This window comes from Mastigoproctus giganteus, chromosome 7 (assembly GCF_048544385.1).
Source record: "Mastigoproctus giganteus isolate SK-2022 chromosome 7, ASM4854438v1, whole genome shotgun sequence".
Classification (NCBI taxonomy): Eukaryota; Metazoa; Arthropoda; class Arachnida; order Uropygi; family Thelyphonidae; genus Mastigoproctus; species Mastigoproctus giganteus.
The window spans coordinates 19,185,613-19,205,335 of record NC_143581.1 but is presented as its reverse complement, the minus strand read 5'-3'; the positions used below and the strand labels follow the sequence as shown (position 1 = coordinate 19,205,335).

Genomic DNA, 19,723 nt, shown 5'->3' with positions numbered 1-19,723 from the left:
CATAATGGAAAGTTTTTCATGCTGGTGCTGGCTACTTTGTATATATGTGACTTTTTCTAAACGATTATGGCTGAATATATATGGTTGGTTTTATAATTTCAGTTATCAATATACAGTAGAGCTTTGAAAATCTGAACATCAATTTTCGAAACGTCAGTAATCTGAATGAGCCAGTTTTTTTTTTTTTTTTAATGCTGGTGCCATAAAACAATTACAGTAAGTGTCAGTTATTGTGATCATGTTTGGAAATTTAATTTTGATTCTGTTAAACAGCAATTTTAATAAAAATTAAGATATAAAGCACCAATTTACACTTTTATTACCAGAATTAAATGATATGTTAAATTAACAGAATTAAATGATATGTGAAAATTGAAATACAAACTGAATGATGAATTGACAAACGATCAACAGACGGAATGCTGTCCAACTCAAAATTGAAAAGAGAGAGATCTAACAGTAACGAAACAAAGTTCAAAAATGGTGCAGCAAAAAATAATTATTTTTTTGTTAAAGGCCTATACATATGTGTTATTGTGGCTGAAAGTTCCATTTGTTTTGTTACCTATGAATAAAAATACATAAGTACAACTTAGTGTTTTTATTTCTAAACTTGATAAATCTTTTTTTTAGTCCCCAGAACAGTATTTTTGATAAGTTCGAAAATCCGAACAAATCAGAAGTCCATACTACCCTTGGTCCCAATTAGTTCGAATTATCGACGCTCTACTGTAATACAATTTTTGATCATTTCAATCATCATCCAAAAATAATGAAATATTTTAAGTGCGGTTTTAAGAGAATTCAGTGTATAGGTGCAATACCTGTTGCAAAAAATGTATAGTGACTCAATTTGTACGGTGCTACTATTATTGGAGCTTTGGTTGAGACCTCAAAAATAAACCTTAAATGCAGGAAACATATATTGAAATTCCTCTGTATGCTTCAAATAACATTTATATATCATTAGTATATGGGCTTATAAAAAATATAAAGGGAATGCTGTTTATTCTTGTTCATTTCAGTGTATGCTACTTGAACTTGCTGAAACTATATTTTCTTAGGTGCAATTTTTTTTTTTCTTAATCAAGAAATGAACTTGAAACAGAACTAGAAAGGTTGAATAGCTATTACTACAGAACTGTGTTAACAACAAAAGAGTTGAAGTTCTCAGAAGAGGAACTGAATGCAAAAAAATATACAAGGCCTCCAATTTCAGTGATGTTAAATAGCATTGGCAAGGCTAATGGCATTATTAGCTTGGCGTATCCTTTCTTTTAAACTGTATTCTGATTGCACTTAATTACAAAAATTAAGTTTGAATTTCTTGAGCATAAATTTAATTAACCTCCTTTAATTAAGAAAAAGGATATTAGTTTTAGTTGATTAACATCCTTTTGTAATAGAAACTTATAATTCAAGTAAATTGAATTATTTTTGTTTCTTTGTGATGATATGATATTAGTCAGTATTAAAAAAAAAAAAATGACGTTTGCAAAGCACAGAGTACAATTCACCTGTGCTTTTTCACTCTAGCTTTCTGTATATTTTGTTACCCTTCCCCCACAGTTGCACTCTGTTCTGAAACAGTACTATTCATCCCAAACATTTTGGGAGGAGTTACCCATTAGCAGGTATGTTACCTGAGAGGCCCCATGAAAAAAAAACTTTACTGATACTGTAATTAATAAGAATTTTTTGTAGCTGTTACTTGACAAGTTTCCTGTGTCCATAGCTATAATACATTAAATTCAATGATATAGGTGGAAAATATATCAAAGCAATCATTGTACCATTTTTTATATACAGTAATACCCCGAAGTTACGCGATAGGTGGGTCCGACGAAAATCGCTTAAGTCGAATTCGCGTAAGTCGGGGTACAACTTTGCATATAAATACATATAAATTTTGTTTAATTGGGACCAAGGACTAACAAAAACACTAGTTTAGAAGAAAAATATTTAATAAAATTGCAGTTATTTATACATATTAATACAAAATATGTATTAAAAAATAAATGACTTACGTAAAAAAGTTATTTCGATGTCGATGGCTTCATAAAATCTAACAAATTCGTCTGACGACACAGCGCCTTCTTTTTTTCACGCAGAATTTCTCCGTAGCAAGCTAATAATTTTTTTATTCCTTGCTTTGTAGCTATAATGCGTTCTTCGTTGGAGTCTGTTTTCTAAAATTTTTAAGCCCTTTTCAATTGAGCTGAGACCTTCTGTCAAGTTTGCAATTGTCATGAGCTTTTCGCCGTTGCCTCATTTAGGACTGTAGCACGTGCAATATCACATGATCTTTCATTTGGCTCAAAGCGTTTCACAATTTCATATTTTTTCTCTATCGACAGAGGCGGACTGGCCATAAGCCTTGCCGGGGAAACCCCGGTGGGCCGGAGTGCTTTTGGCCATAAACCATAGTATGAGGCCACTATAAATTTTCCGGGGTAAGAATTTTTTACCCAGTCCGCCTCTGTTTATCGATAATTGCTTTTCTTTTTCTCTCTGAATCTGCAGTGTCTTCATCAGGACGCTTCCTTTTCACACCTTTTAATTAAGTATTTTACTCATTTTTAGGGAATAAAGCACAATTACAAAACGAGGAGGCACGTTTGATACGCATAAACAAAGCTGCGCGCATGTAGCAACTGAATAAACCACACCATAAAGGCTACACTATTAACACCTCACATTTCTAGGGGTTACTACCATAAAACAATAAAAATCCAGTTGCGTTTCTGCTAGTGGAATCTGTTATAAACTGGTAGTAAACTCGATCTAATTGCATACCGATAGCTGGAATTGTGTTGGTTTTTACGTTATTATGGTGAAATGTGTTTCCCCTTCACTGATATAAAAACATAAACGAGGACTGACTGTATAGGGCTCGACCGACGCGATCCATTTCTCTCGTGAAAACGATGTAATTTCCGACAAAAGTTGAGCATGAATTCGAACGCACACATATAAATATGACAGTTGGAATACAAATTCTTGTATATGTGTGCAGCTCATGCGGCAGCAAAGTTGAATTTTGTTCATCTTTCGCTCTCACTCTCCGCCGTCTCACCGTATATTGATAACATATGAGAAACGACCTTGAAGATAGTGGGCGGCAGTGTTGCCAAACGAAAAAATCAAGAACCGCGTAACTCTGAGTCTGCGTAAGTCGGGGTATTACTGTATAAAGTTTATATAAAATATAAACTTTATATATCCTCCCCTTTCGGTGGTTATGGGAAGGGAACCTGCTCAAATAAACAGAATTTTATTGAAGTGTTGTTTATAAAAAAAACTGTAATTTCTGCTGCACATTGTGCAGTCACATCACTCAGCAATGCTATTTTCAGTTTTGTTTTGGTGTCCTTTCTGGTTTACATATTGTTCATGTGCATTTTGTGTTGTGTGATTAGCATTAGCATTAGTAGAGGCATATGATGCAAGAAAGCAAGCTTTATTCAGCATCAGCCAAAAAAAAAAAAAAAAACAACCACTACTCCTATTTCACCCCTCAATTCGTTCGAAATACCTGTCCAGCTGAGCCTTAAATTTGTTTAGGCTATCAACTTCAACAACAAGCGATGGAAATCTATTCCACAAACCAACTGCCCGCTGGCTAAAGGCGAATTTCCGCACATCTATCCGACATCCGTCCTTCCTCAATTTGAATCTATGCCCTCTCAGGTGATTATTCTGAGCAAGAGGAAGACTCCCATCGGCATTGAGCATGCTCAAGCCATTCAAAGCCTTGTACACCTCTATCAGATCACCTCGGCGATGCCTAGTCTCCAGGCTCTGTAATTTGCAAAACTTAAGCCTTTCTTCGTAAGAGCAACCCTTTGTTCCATTCACTAATCTTGTTGCCCTTCTCTGTACTCGTTCCAGCAGCTCTACATCCTTCTTGAAATGAGGCCTCCAGACCTGTATACAGTACTCAAGGTGTGGCCTGACCAATGCCTTATACAAGGGAATAATCACATCCCTGTCCCTGCTAGAAAAATTCCTGTATATCATTGACAAGACACCATGAGCTACTCTTGCAGCTCGTCTGCACTGCTCAGAGAACTTCATATCTGCCTGCACAATTACCCCCAGGTCCTTTTCATTCTCTACCACTGTCAGCGTAGTACCACAGAGTTGATACGTTGATCTGGGATTACTGTTTCCCATATGTAGTACTTTACATTTGTCAATGTTAAACTTCATTTGCCACCTCTCAGCCCATCTGCTCAACCTTTCCAGATCCTGTTGCAGCAGCATAGTATCAGTAGTGTCCTTAACAACCCTGCCAACCTTTGTATCGTCTGCAAACTTGGACATTAAGCCTGATACACCATCATCAATATCATTTATAAATACAGAAAACAACAATGGACCCAACACTGAACCCTGAGGAACTCCACTAATAACATTAGTCCACGTTGAGCAGTGTCCATTGATTACCACTCTCTGTCTTCTGCCACTCAACCATCCCTTTATCCATAGCAGCAATTTGCCTCGAATGCCACACTTCTCCAATTTGTGCAGCAGTCTTCCATGCGCAACAGTATCAAAAGCCTTTCTAAGATCCAAATATATAATATCAAAGTTATTCCCTGCATCGAGTTCCTTTGTGACTACATCATAGTATCCAATCAAATTGGTCAGACAAGACCTGCCCTTAACAAACCCATGCTGTGTCTGAGCTATAACTGAATTCTTGTCCAGATGATCCTGCAGTGCTTCTTTAACCAGTGCCTCCATTAATTTTCCTGGAACCGAAGTTAAACTAACAGGTCTATAATTACTTGTGTCAGCCTTTGATCCTCCTTTGTGAATTGGGGTTACATTTGCACATCTCCAGTCCATGGGTACCTCCCCTGAGTCCAAAGAAGCTCTCATAATTATGGCTAGGGGTTTGCTTACTTCCTTTGCTGCCTCCTTTAATATAACTGGATAGATCCCATCCACCCCGGGTGCCTTTTTTATGTTTATCCTCAACAATTTCTCCTCCACTTTCCTCTCAGTTATTAGAAAATCATCTAGCTCACTGTCAATGTTTACTTCACCTACGACATTCCCCTTCCTGAATAACTCCTCATGTGTGAATGTAGATGCAAAATACTCGTTTAGATTGTTAGCCACCTGAGCTGGATCCTCAACTGTTGAACCATCAACATCCAGTGGACCAATCTGATTCATCCCTTTCCTTCTTGAGTTTAAATAGGTAAAGAACTCTTTTCTGTTTTTCTTTGCATCCTTTGCCAAGGATTTCTCATAATCTGCCTTTGCCTGCCTAATCTCCTTTGTGACTTGGTTACAGACCAACTTATATCTATCATAGGCTTCCACGTCACCCATTAATTTGTATGTATCCCATGCATTTTTCTTCTCTGCCATATGTCTCATTAGTTCATCTGACAACCATTTAGGCCTGAACCTTGAACAATATTTCTTGGTTGGTATGTAAAGCCTGGTAGCTTCCAAGATTAGTTCCTTGAATGCTTCCCATTTTGAATTTGCTGTTGGTAACATCATCAGTTGGTCTCACTGTATAGAATTTAAATACTGTCTCAGACCATCATAGTCGCCTTTACGAAAGCAAAAACCCTTCCCTTTACCTCTGATGGTAGTTACCTCCTTGAGTAAATCCCACTTCAGCACACTGTGATCACTGCCACCCAGTGGTTCATTTATCTGCAGATTCCTAATGCATGAAGAATCACTACTGATAATCAGATCAAGAGTATTACTCCCTCTAGTTGCCTCCCGAACATGCTGGTGTAGAAAACAATCATCCAATAAATCCACAAAAGCCTTGCTAGTGTGTGAGTGACCAATCAACAAATTCCAGTCAATATCTGGGAAATTAAAATCCCCCATTATAAGACTCTCTGATTTACTGGCCCATTCTATTTCCCTGTACAGTATCTTATTATACTCATCAGAGTCATTAGGCCTATAGCACACTCCTACTCTCAATTTTGATTTACCTATGCTTATGTCACACCAAACTGACTCAACACTGCACTGTCCAGCGATGTCAACTGGCTTCACTTCCTTGGATTTTATGTGTTTTTTAACTAATAGCATAACCCCTCCTCCCTTCCTATCCTGTCTATCCTTTCTGTAGACGTTGTACTCCCCAAATTCCAGTTCTGCATTCCTTATATCTGTGTGACACCACGTCTCTGATATCCCAACAATATCTGCCTTTGATGTTTTGAGTAATACCTCAAATTCATCAAATTTATTTACTAAACTCCTAGCATTAGTGTACACGCAAGTATATATGCACCTGTTTCTATTCTTAGCTACCCTAACACAACCCATGTGTTTACTTGTACCGCAATGACTTCCAGCAGTCTCTGAAATATCCTGCATCTTGTTTTTCAGGCTTCTGCTCATTCCAATAGAAGCAGTGCAAGAATCTCTTTCACCTCTGCCAGTGGCTACTGTTAATCCATTAGTCTTTGTCTCCCCCCCAAGCTAGCTGTTTTCCGACCCACCTAACACTGCCTCGATAGCATCAGCAAATATTCTTGCACCCTTTCTATTTAAGTGTATCCCATCCCTGTAGAAGCAATCTCTCCTGTTAACAAGTACAGTCCAGGCTGAAAAAAATTCTACCCCTTCAGCCTTGCACAATCTTTCCAGGGCCGAATTGATCGACAAGGCTCTCATCATATACTCCCTCCTATCGTGTCTGGGCAGAATTGCAGACACTTTCAAATTCAACCCTACTTCACGGCTTTTTTTCAACAGTGACCTGTACTTGTTAAGTAATTCCGCTGGTCTCCTACTCTTAATATCATTAGTTTTAGTTTACTGTACGGGTAGTTTCAACTTCCCTTTTTTAAAAATTGCTTTAGAGAGATGAAGTGCTAATAATGCAAAAAAAGTTTTGGAAAAATTTGTCATTGGAAACTAAACTGGATATTCAAAACAGACAGGATTCATGAAAGTGCTGGATTTACTACATTTTGTAGTTTTGAGCGATTGCAAGTTGTTATTGTAAATGTAAATACAGTATACATGTAAGGTTTCATAATTTTAAGGTAAAATTTTCTTGCATTTTCTTGAACATATACTGTATGTTCAAAAAGTTTTGTATTTAAAGATTTAAATGTATCTGCTACATGGAGAAATGTTGCCTTAAAATCAGCCAGAAACACTGGTCACACCAGCCCATTTAAAATTATTTCCATTTCCTACGGAAATGATGTAAATAATTTGTTAAATAATGTAAATAAGCTTCCCCTGCTTAAATGTGGGTTTATTTAACTCTAGCTATATGACCCCAATTAAGTGCATGTACTTTGAAATAATGTCTTGGTAATAACTTTTCACCTTGTTATAATAAGAATTCTTTTTCAGTTATTTGTCAGCTTTGAATATACATTTCCATAAAGTATGAGCACTTCTCCTATCCCAAGTGCCCTATAACCTTTGAAATAATTTGAATTTTTTTAGGAAAATTTTCTCCTAACTTACTTTGTGAAACTAATAATGCTAAAATAGCAAATCAAAATTTGTGTGCTTTCCTTCCATTTGATTTTGATCTTGGAAAGACTCTGCTCTGCTCTCTGAGTAGTCAGAGGCTGACTACTCAGTGCTTAGTCTTCTGTAGGAAAACATGCACAGTATATGAATTTTGGTTTGATTTCAACTACTGCATTGAAATATCCTACAATTCTATAGTATTATACTAATATAGTACTTCAAATAAGAAAAGACTGAAAAAAGATAACAAGAAAACTGAAGAAGCTTTTCAGGTTGCTTAAGCTGGCTATAATGGTCTAAATATTGATCAAATTTTTTTTATTTTGAATTAATATTGGATAATGGAATAACTTCCCAAAAATAAATTTTATGACTGGCTTTCTTTCTGCAACTCAAGTAATGCTAAATCTTATTCTTCCAGGTAAGTGTAGAGCATAGAAAACAGGTAGTTACTGATTATAAAAGTAAGGAAAGACAAAATTGGAATAAATTCAATAGAGTTTATTCTAATTTTGTGAGGAATCTTGTAGTTAGATAATGGAAAGTGAATGGCAGTAAATTCCAAGGAGAAATGACAGTCAGGATGGGTAACTGTTCCAAGACTTAATAATATGTACTTTATATGATTAAGACATATGTAGATAAATGTTCAAGGATGTGGTCATGTAGATTATTAATCATGATTTTTTTCCCCACAATAAATAATGAAAATAGTACCTGTATTACCACTGATTCTTGTTGTCAGTTAAACAAAGTTTTTGTATTATATATTTACAGCATTTTGAAAGAAAATGATTTTTTTAACTATTTGAACATCCTTTTTTATGTTTGTTTAATCAAGAGATCAAAATAGTGAGGTTTTTTTTACCCAGGCAACTGCTTTGCTTTCGTTTGTTATATTACCACTCAATACTACTCAAAAACTTTAACTTACATTCATCAGATTGGTGAGGAGGAAACTTATACTTGATTTGACAACTTTTCATGAACCTTCTCATGGAAGAGAATTACTGGATGGATGGACTAATGACAAAGTTGTTATTGAAACAGTAAAAGGTGAGAAATTTGGTTTTTTAAATTATAAATTTGGGATTCTTGAATTTAACTGCAACATTATATTAAAAATTTGATTTGCAGTGTTTTTTGATTTATTTGCTAGACTGAACTTAAAAGTTTGAAGCTCTTGAAATAATTACATTACATAAATTGATGAACTTGAAACATAGATTGTGTAATGATCAATTGTGGTGCAATTTGAAAATGAAATGCACACGGCATAATTCCTATGGGTTTTGGTAATTAACTATATAATATCGGTGTAAATACATCATAGTTAACCCATAAATTTTAACTACATATAGAAGGCATCGTTTTAATTGTATCTCATATTGTGGTTGCCTTCACAACGAGATAGTGGTATTGCACTACTTCAAATAAATAACACTTCTCTAGTAGAGAAGACTACTGTTATTTATTTTCAGAGGATACCACCACCCAGACAATCGTTTCGAGGCTATTGGGCTTCATCATCAATGGGCGGGCAGGTACCCTGGTAATGCAACATTCCATCACAGTTGCGAAGTTATATCCACAATATGAGAGATGCTAAAGGGTGTTGGTAAAAATGTAATTTGAAAACGAAATGCACAAGGCATAATTCTTATGGGTTTTGATAATTAACTATATAATATCGGTGTAAATACACCATAGTTAACCCATAAATTTTAACTACGTAAGTAGTATAGAAGGCATCGTTTTAATTGTATCTCATATTGTGGTTGCCTAGATTGTGTAATGATCAGCTGTTATACACTCTGTGGTGCATAAATAAATATAAGCAAGACTGTTTCAGTAATTGAGATTTTTATTAAAAAATTAAAAAAATTGTATAGAGGACACATTTGTTTTGATTCTGAATTGTTTAGATCTCAAGTTGATCTCCAGTTTTATAATTTCCTTGAGTTTCAATCAAAAAACTAAATATTGATGTTACTACAAAGAAGATCCCAATGGTTACAAAAATGCCAGTGACCAAGAATTATATGAATTGTATGTTTACTAAAATTTACTTTAATTTACCTAACAATTTTTGAAAAATTCATAGACACGAGTCATTTGAAGTAAAAGTTGATTAGTAGGCTTTTGTTGCGGCATACTGTTTGTATGATGATGCCAATATGATAAATGAGAGTGGCTGAAAGCTCAAAGTTTATAAAATCACAGCTAAAAAAGAAATTGTTTGTTTAAGACTCTGCCATTAACAATTGTGTGATTGTATTAGAAGAAAATACACAGTGCTTCTGAAAAGTGGAGACAAATTCTAAAAAGAAAAAAATCAGAAAAGGAATATATAAAATTATTCTAAATGGTCCCCATACCAGTACACTTGTTACACTTCCCTTTAAAGTGTCGAAAACATTCTTGAAATTCTTCCGTTGTTATCACCTTGAAATGGTAAGTCACATTCTTTTGGATGTCTCAGATGGTATGAAATCATCTTCCCTTTCTTCTTTAATTTTGCCCATCGTGGCATTTTTCCATTGCTTTTTAAAATAAATTTGGGCATTTACACAATGTTTAGTTTCATTTACAAGTGATTAAACAGTCATGCAAAGAATTTGACAGGCCAGGCTAAATTTTCACGAAAACAAATACTGGTTTTTGTTGCAAGATTTTGTTTATAGATGTGCCTGCACATTCTGTGTTAACTGTTTGAAGATTTCTGTCACACAAAGAGACCATTAAGATCAATCCATTCACCAATTTGACTAGCTGAATTTTTTCTCTTTCTAAAGTTAAAAATGATGCAAAACAACAATAAATAATGTGATAACTGTTATGGAATGGGACAAACTTGTGCCAGTCTACATTTCCAGTAATTATTATATAACATATGTTAATATTAGTATTACTAGTGCCAGATGATGCAAAAGAGCAAGCTTATAAAGCATCGGTAAGGGGGGAAAAAAAATAAAACTATACACACTGGCAAAGTGTGTATAGTTTTTTTTTTTTTTTTGCCTATCTATATCTTCCAAGAATTTATCTAGTTCTTCTTTGAATTTATTCAAACCTCCTGCTTCCACGACAGATAGAAGTTTGTTTCAACAATCCACCCACTGGCTGGAGGCAAACTTCTACACACATCTATCCTGCAACCATCCTTCCTAAACTTGAATTTATGCTCCCTAATGCGTTTAGTCTCAGCAAGAGGGAAGAATGCTATCAAAATTTACCTGTATACAGTATTCATGTGGCCTGGCTTGTACAAAGGGGTAATTACCTCCTTATCCCTGCTAGCAAAGTTTCTGTGTATCATTGACAAAACCCCATGAGCTGTCCTGGCAGCCTATCTCACTGCTCTGATAATTTCATATCTGACTGCACAATTACCCCAGGTCTTTTTCATTTCCATTTCCCTGAGTATAGCACCACACAGTTGGTATGTTAATCTAAAATTACTGCTACCCATTCTTAGCCTACATGCCTAATTTTTTTAGACCTTATTGCAGTAGGTCACCCTGATTACTGTCATTAACCACCCTGCCAACCTTTGTATCATCTTCAGACTTAGATATTAAGCCTGATATACCTTCATCAGTATCAATAATAAATATTGAAAACAACAATGGGCCCAGCACTGAACCCTGGGTAATTCCACTAATAACATTAGTCCACGAAGAGCAGTGCCCATTGATAACCACTCTCCGTTTTCTCCCACTCAACCATCTCTTGATTCATAACTTGCCCTTAATGCCACATTGCTCCAACTTGTACCACAGTCTTATATGCAGCAGTATCAAAAAGTCTTCCTGAAATCCAAGTATATGATATCAAAATTATTTTTGATATCATATACTTAGGTTTTTTTACTGATGTCTAAAAAACAAAAATTGTTTTTTTGGACATAATTTTTTTTTCTTTTCACATTCATTGTAATATTTGTTTTAAACGTATCCACTGTAATGCAGTATAAACTTCCTTAATGGATACATCCTGTGGACACTCTGGCTTGGGTCCCAGCTAGAAGTATTAAAAATTACACATTTAACATCCTCTCCACAATGGAGACACTAATATGGACATGGACACTTTCAAGGTGTGACACCTTGAAAGTACATGTGATTCCATTAGGTCAATGGAATTTGCAATAAAGGCAAGTGAAAGTCAGTGTAATTACAATGATACTAATTTGGTTTGTATGGGCATGTGTTACTCAAGTTAGTGATCTGATTACTCAAAATTAAAATGAAATGCTGTAAACCAAGATTTATATACATTTTTACTAAGTTAATTATGTGTTATGTATTGAAAGTTAATTAATTGAAACAAATACATACAATGATAATCAATAAAAAAAACTCCAAGTAACCACTTACAGTGAATTTCAATTTTCTGAATTATTGAAACTAGCTACACTGACCTCTGCAAATTGGACACTTTCTTTTGATCCAGTGGTGTCCACTTTAGAGAGATGTAATTGTAATTTGTTTTGGACATACCACTGTAATTATTTGTTTTAAATGCATCACCTTTATTTCTCTTTATTGTTTATACCAATGTTAAAAGTGATGTATAATAGCAATTAAGTATCTGCAGAAGGGCAAAATTTTCAACTAAGTGACTAAAATGCTAATTTAAATTTTTATTCATAAATTGTTGAATGGTACAGATTAAAACATGACAAGCAGAAAACTAATGTAATTTATTTAATTTTTAGAAGCACTGAATGTGAGTTACAATTTTCGAAGTGCAAACTACAAAACAGAAGATTAATTGGAGAATAATATATAAAATTTAGAGTGAAGTGAAAACTAAGTAAGTGTAACATGGAATAACTTGAATTCAGCACATTACTGAGATGAATTGTTTTAATTTTACCTTATACCACATGTTTAGTTCTGATATAAGATAAGTAGTAGATAAAGAAATTGGCAGTATATATTATATACTACAAGTTTAATTTTGCTTTTAGCATTTGTTAAGACGTTTGTGTTCTGCTTACTTTATTTGAAAGTTAATTTTAGGAAAATTACCAAAAAAAACAGAAGATTGAAGAGTGAAAAATGACATTGAGATACCACAAACAATTTTTTTAAACTTTTTTCGAAAACTTAGCTTTATAACTTAAGCTTCTTTAGATGCTTAATCCTTTCATTAGTGAGTTTGTTGAGCTTATGTGGGTTCACAGTAGTGATGTTTCTACTCTGTGGAGTGAATTATTTTGTGGAATTTTAAAAAATTATAAATTTAAAACTTTTTGCCTAAATGCTTTTAAATGTTAATTTTTTCTTATTTTATTTTGACTGCTTCTCGTTAGAGTAAAATTATTGCCAAAAAAATCAAATAATAAATTTTGTAAAAATTTCGAAAAAATCATGGTTATTATTTTTTAATGCAGTGGTACTTTTTGAATCTATTTATTTATTATTTATTTCAGTTTCATCAATTTATATATCTGAATTCCAGAGAACTTTGGTTTTTTTTAAACTGAAGTCAGACAACATTGGCTGGCACATTCTGCTTCCTCCTTTGATTTTCAAAGACATTTTCATGCTGCCATCTATTAAAACTGCCTACTATTATATAGTTGGAAATACAAATAAGAGATGGTACCATATACAGAAAAATTACAAAATAATTCATGTTAATTAATGGACACATTATTTGAATGGTCTACACCAGCGATTCCCAACCTTTTTGACCCGCAGAGCCCTTTTTAGAATCAATTTCTATGGAGGAGCCACTATGCCGGTGCTCCACTTTGCCTCGTCGTCTGTCCATCTCGTACTACAATAATTTTGAAGCTAATGGCAGCAAAATGACTGAACGTCGTCTGCTAGAGAATGCGCAAAATTCAACTTGGCAAATTTTTATTCAGAATGTGATTTCTAGTTTTCTAATTTATGTTTCTAATTCTTTAATTTAATTCAATTTTTAGCTATTTTATTTTCCTGGAGCGGCTGCGGAGCCCTTAGGGCTCCGCAGAGCACAGGTTGGGAACCACTGGTCTACACAATGACTGTTGAAAATTTGTTTCACCTGAGTAGCCTCCAGAGCCAGCACATCAAAATTAAATTTACCTACATGTTTCGGAACAGGTTAAGTTATGATAGTTAAAATGAAAATGAGAATGCATATCAATTAGGTTACAAATTTAAAAAAATTGCCATTACAATTATATTTTAATATTACAGCACTAAGAGTTACATTGATCAGTGGGAAATTTATTGAATGAGGTTGCATTCTGTTGACAGTTTGTAAAACTGAATTCATGTGAGCAGTGCAACCAGTAAATGAATGTGGCATTGAGCATTGGAGGATGTATTCATGTTGGAACATTACTCCAAACAGTTGTTTAAAATCATGTTTTTTATTGTAGGCAATTTTGATGTCATAAGGCACCATCAGAATCTGCAGTATGAAAATTTGTGAAAATGTTCAGGAAGACTGGGAAAGATATCCATCATCGTTGAAAGTTAATTTGAATGTGCTCAGTCATGTTCAGTTATGTTTTGATCACAGTGGTGACTATCTTTGACATTTTTTATGACAAATTAAATAATGTTAGAGAATAAAAAATGTTATTTGTAAATTTCGTCTTTAGCATCCTTTTTCTCAGTTATTCTCATTTTCATGGGTTCTAATTTAAAATGTTCGTCCTGTATTTATTAGCAGCTTTTATTAATTGCCATTATCATAATAAATGAGGGTTGGATTCATTTATCACAGGAATCTCATGATGTCTTGCAATATCAGTATCCTGTTTTACCCTCTTTAGAAGATTTAATGCCATGCAATTTCACTTCTGTTACAGGGATTTTTGTTCATTTATTACAACAGTCTTGCAATAATTGCTTTTTTTTTTAATTTTTTTATTTTGAGACCAATGCAAATAAGAAGTAAAACTGAAGTTATAGATAACTGAAGCCAGGCATGGTAAATGAAAATGTGTAGGAGTGATGTCACACATTTTCATTTGAGAGTGCGCAATGCCAGATGGATGAAACCACAAATACGCAGATGACATAGCAGTTCTAATGATGTAAGACAAACAAATAAGCCGACCGGGCTAGCCGAGTGGGTAAAGTACCTGCCCGGCAACCCAAAGGTCGCGGGTTCGATTCCCGCCTCGGGCTTGGATCAACGCACTGCAGAAACCTTGGGAGGTGCAATATGGCCACAGAAGCCGATGCGCCAACAACTACCAAATCAAAAAAAAAAAAAAAAAAAAAACAAACAAATATTATCAGACTGATGGAATTTCTATCAGTCTGCTATGTGGTGGTTATGCAACACATATCAAGTGTTAAGATACGTGTTGCGAGACCATCAGTTTCAGACAATTTCATGCTCAACTGAAATCACAAAGAATAATCATTGAATTTTGCATAGATATCATTATGCTGCTGTATGCATTTATTATGGCAGACATGGCACATTCTCTGAAGAACTTGGATTATCATGTTGGTAAAAAAACATTGAAACAGCATTGATCCATTTACATAGAGCATATTTTTGGAAGGGAAATAATTTTATTTATCTGATACTGATTGCATACAGTACCATGTATAATAAGTTGCAGTGCAGAAATTCAGTTTTGTTGTATGATAATGTAACCATCCAAAAAGGTTTTGAGATTAGGCCTGGAATAAGTTCCTAAGTTTTCGTTCAGCTGTAGGAAATGTTTACATTGCAGCCTGATATCAGAAAGAAAAGTTTTGTATCAGATAAAATTAGAAAATGATTGCAACAGTGCATAAAGCCTTTATAAATTGCTTAATTAACCTGGCAACAATGGCTGCACATGTCCAAAAGTGCTAAGGTGGATATTAAATGTAAATAAAAAATTATCTAATGGAGTGACATCAATACCAGTTTTAGTATTCCTCAATTATTGCGACTCCTTTCGACCTTCATTGTTAATTGGTTTGTTCACGAAGAAGTTTGCCAAAACAAATAAAATAACATGTTTTCATTGAACCCAATGTAATCAATCATTACAAATATGAATTTAAAATTGGCAGGGTCTTCCTATACAATTCTGGCAGCGTGCTATTGTTACGTGCTTATGAGGCAGCTTGAATTGTTGATGCATGCTGGCTCACATAAACAATTCAAATACCAATAACAAAAAATGCATTAGCTTTGTTTTCACATGTGCTGCTATCTGCTATTCTTAGTTTTATTCATGTGAAGTATATTTCCACAATGTGAGAGATGCCTGATGGTGTGTATAAGTATATACTTAAGAAATATGTGCATAAAGCATAATACTACGAATTAGAAATTCACTAATGAACATTCAGTGTAGACACAATGTTTTGTTTGTAGGGAACTCAAAAGTAGTTTAAATGTCATTGATTATTGTGGAAATATACTTCGCAACCTGATTGCCATGATTGCAACACCAGGGTACCTACCCGCCCACCGATGATAGGTCAACAAGCCTTGAAATGGTGCTATCCACTGAGGAAGTAACAATAGTCTTCTCTATTAGTGAAGCATTATTATTCGAGATAGTGCAATATTGTGGCTACTTGTTGTGAAGATAGTCACAATATGAGATACAATTAAATCAGTGCCATTTAAACTACTTTTGAGTTCGCTATGAACAAAATATTATGTATTTACATTGGATGTTTATTAGTGAATTTCTAATTCATAGTCCTATGCTTTATGCACATATTTTCTTTTGAAATTAGTGCAAGACTATCTGTATGTCCAATGCTTCCTTGTCTAATGTGGACTTCATGTTATGCTGTCCTATTCACATAATGTAATGGCTTCTTGGTGTAGCTCACGTAATGTAATGGCTATATGGAATATAAGTGAATAACATATATTCCATATAGGTCCTTAAAGTTTACAAAGTGTAGTCAGTTATGTTCCTCATATTTAATTTTATTAAGCAGGTTAAGATTTTTTTTCTCCTTTATGTGCAACTGGATCAGAAACAAATATTTCCCTTATGAAAGAGAATGCCTTTCAGACTAATATTTTAGGAAAATTGATGGACATCCTCCATTTCATTCATATATTGGAGCTTTCAAGGCAGTCTTTAATCCAGGAATATTGCTGCAGTAGGCAAGTGAATATTACTAAGAAAAGTGGAAAACTTTTCATGGCATCTGTGCCAAGAAAGTGATGGTCCTGGAGGGAGAATAGATTTTCATCTTGGAGTAACACAGCTGTGGTGGAAAGAGGAGTCCATGGTTTATCTTAGTTACTAAGTTTCATCCTGAAATACATATGATATCCCTTTTTAACAAATTCTGTTTGCTGTTTATAACAAGCTAATTATATATTTGCCATATAACTACAAAATTTACCAATACAGAAATAAACATGATTTTACATGGATAATGTCATGTGACTCCAAGGCGCAATAATTAGACCCAGTTTCCAAAATTATTTGCAGGTCTCTTATCTTCAAAAGGGCATCACTCACAGGGATACAGACAATATTCTCCATGACAGTATAGTTTTTTTTTCGACTTTTCACTTGTTTGGAGAGGTCTGAGTTGGCTTGCCATCTGTGACTGGAGAAATTTCTGAAGTCCTCTTCAGTCAGCACCGTAATTAGCTGATCTCAAGTGATGGGCAATATGATTCCCCCATCAGTTATTCTGGGGGAATAACTGATGGGGGAATCATATTGTGTGGGTACAGACATGAAATACAACAGTGTAATGTGATCTAAGCCTCTGATTTTCTGAAAACCCAACAACAATAATGCAAACAACTCTTGTGGAAAACAGTGAGGAATGCTGATTAAAGATGTTCTTTGTGCCACAACAGTGTCCTGGTACACAATTCTTACACGGCCACATTCCCTTAAGTGTTTCACTCCTGATATTTTCATCTTTCTATCCTGGAAGTTTTTTTTTGCATGGCAAGGATTTTCTTGATAATTCAGTGATTTCTGAGACAAAGTCATAGTTTCAAGGATAACTAGAGGCATTCTACGAAAATGATTTCTGGAAGTGTATCCATTGGTGACAGTAATCTCCTCTCGCTCTCTATCTTTCGGCTATGTGGAAAAGGACTAATAAATTTGTGTTATAGCCAAACCAGTGTTTAATTATCTAATTTAAAATATTGTTTATAATGAATTTGATTGTGTTATTTCTGCAAAATTATATGAATGCATTCTACATAAGCTGTTTATTTACTTTATTTTAGGATAAACAAAGGAAGAATTATTCCTCGGCTTGGATATACCAGTATCAGCTATAAAGAAAAAGGTGAAGCATCAGAGTTCCTTATGCATCCAGAATATGCTTATGGTGTAAAGAGATGTCCACCTTGAACTCATCAGCTCAATTTTGTGTGGCATAAATTTGAGCTTATAAATTTTGTTGACAGCCTTGTTGTAACAGGGTTTGAAGAAGGTCCTACTAGATGACCAAAGAATACTTCTTTACATAGAAAATCCTTGCAGTCTGTAGAAGGGAACATCAGTTAGTTGGGGATTGATTTATTTGTGAAGAAAATGAAGTATCAAAGAATGAAAATCCTGCCCAGGTTTTAGAAAATGTTAGGGCAGAACAAAAACAATGCAGTATCATTATACACACATATTGAATACCATATTGAATATGGTATTCAATTCACATATTGAATACCACTTGTACCATTTGGAGAATGAACTCAAGGTCATCACTGATGCAGTCGATTTTAGATGTAATGGGATGATTAGGGCACTTTGATTTTTAGATTAATTTTAAACGAAAGTAATCATATAAATGTATGATGAAATAATGTAAAGAATCGATTCTGATCTTGTTTTGAACTTTGTCTATAATATAAATATATCTACGTACAGTGACCTTGAATTGATTCTCATGACTGTACAGTAAGTTTGTCAGTAGCTATGTACAGTAAGTTTGTCAGTGTTGCAGTGTCCTTTTTCTAAAAAATGTATTTGAATTTTTTAACACTGCTATTCTAACAAAAGTTTCTTAGTATAAATAAACACAATCACCCAGTTATTTGAGTTATATTTCCATTTGCTTTACAACACTTGAAAACTGTGGGTTGTGCAGTTTACTATGTATTACTGACTGTTACCTTGGAACCACTATATAGCAGCTATTGTACAATCTAAAAAAAAAAAAACGGGTTCCTCAATTCCTCCAAGGTCCCACTTCATCATCTGACTGCAACAATTTTCAGAAAATACCCAAGGTAAGGTGGATATTTATTTTCACATCCAGGATTAATTACCATGGCTCCCCATAGTGACAGTGTATACTTCTCTTGAATAATGAGACAGTTATATAACATCAAAATATCTAATGCACACATATTTACATGGGTCATACAATTCCTTTAAATACACAAATTAGAAGTACAGCAGACTCTTGATTAGCCGGGATCGGATTAACCAGGACACTTCAAGATTCCAAATTAAAGAATAAATAAAAATAAATCAACCAGAAATCAAAAAAAAAAGATTCCAAATTAAAGAATAAATAAAAATAAATCAACCAGAAATCAAAAAATTCAAGTAATAACTAGAATAGGTATAAACAGATATTTTGCAAGTCGTAAATAAGCAACAAGCGGCATTATAAGTTGTTATTGGGAGATTAGTGTACCTATTATCTTGCAATCCCTGCTGTCTTCACACCTGTCGCTCAAAAAAAAAAAAGAGTGAGACCAAATGTTTTGTTTTAGTGCGTTGCATCGATTGTTGTGTTCCGTTGCAGCACAAAAGGACAAATTTTGTTATTTATGTCTGGGATATCGAAATTTTTTTAATAGTATTTTTATCACGAAAATGATGGGCAAACGCAAAAGAGTTATGTTTTCAGTTAAACAAAAACTTGAAATTATTCAAAAGTGAAAACGGTGCCTCTTAAATCTCTAAGGAATCATTATAATAAGAATGTATCAAAATGGCCAAACATTAACAAGTATTGTGCGGAATTCAGATTTGTCAATAATAATATAGTAGCAATATGTTTTAGTCATTCCCAAGTTACTTAAAATTCGACGAAGTAAGAAGTCCTGGAATGTATCTCCTACGTATGTCGGGGACTTTTGTATTTTTGGATTAACTGGGAAATCGATTATCCGGGATTTGTTTTTTACCATCTATCCCGGAAAATCGAGAGTTTACTGTATATGTATAACACTTCCTTGTACTGTATATGTATAACACTTCCTTGTACTGTATATGTATAACACTTACTTTACAGTTAATCTAATCCTACCAGTCCTAAGCAAC

The 19,723-nt window shown here is 34.2% G+C and overlaps 1 long non-coding RNA gene across 1 annotated transcript; it reads left to right on the top strand.

Moving 5' to 3' along the window:
- Positions 1 to 1,142: 1,142 nt before the first annotated feature.
- Positions 1,143 to 18,212, top strand: LOC150082614 (uncharacterized). The gene is made up of 4 exons (XR_016547233.1): positions 1,143 to 1,265; positions 8,432 to 8,544; positions 12,209 to 12,306; positions 17,674 to 18,212. It is a non-coding gene; the product is annotated as an uncharacterized LOC150082614 (long non-coding RNA).
- Positions 18,213 to 19,723: the final 1,511 nt, after the last annotated feature.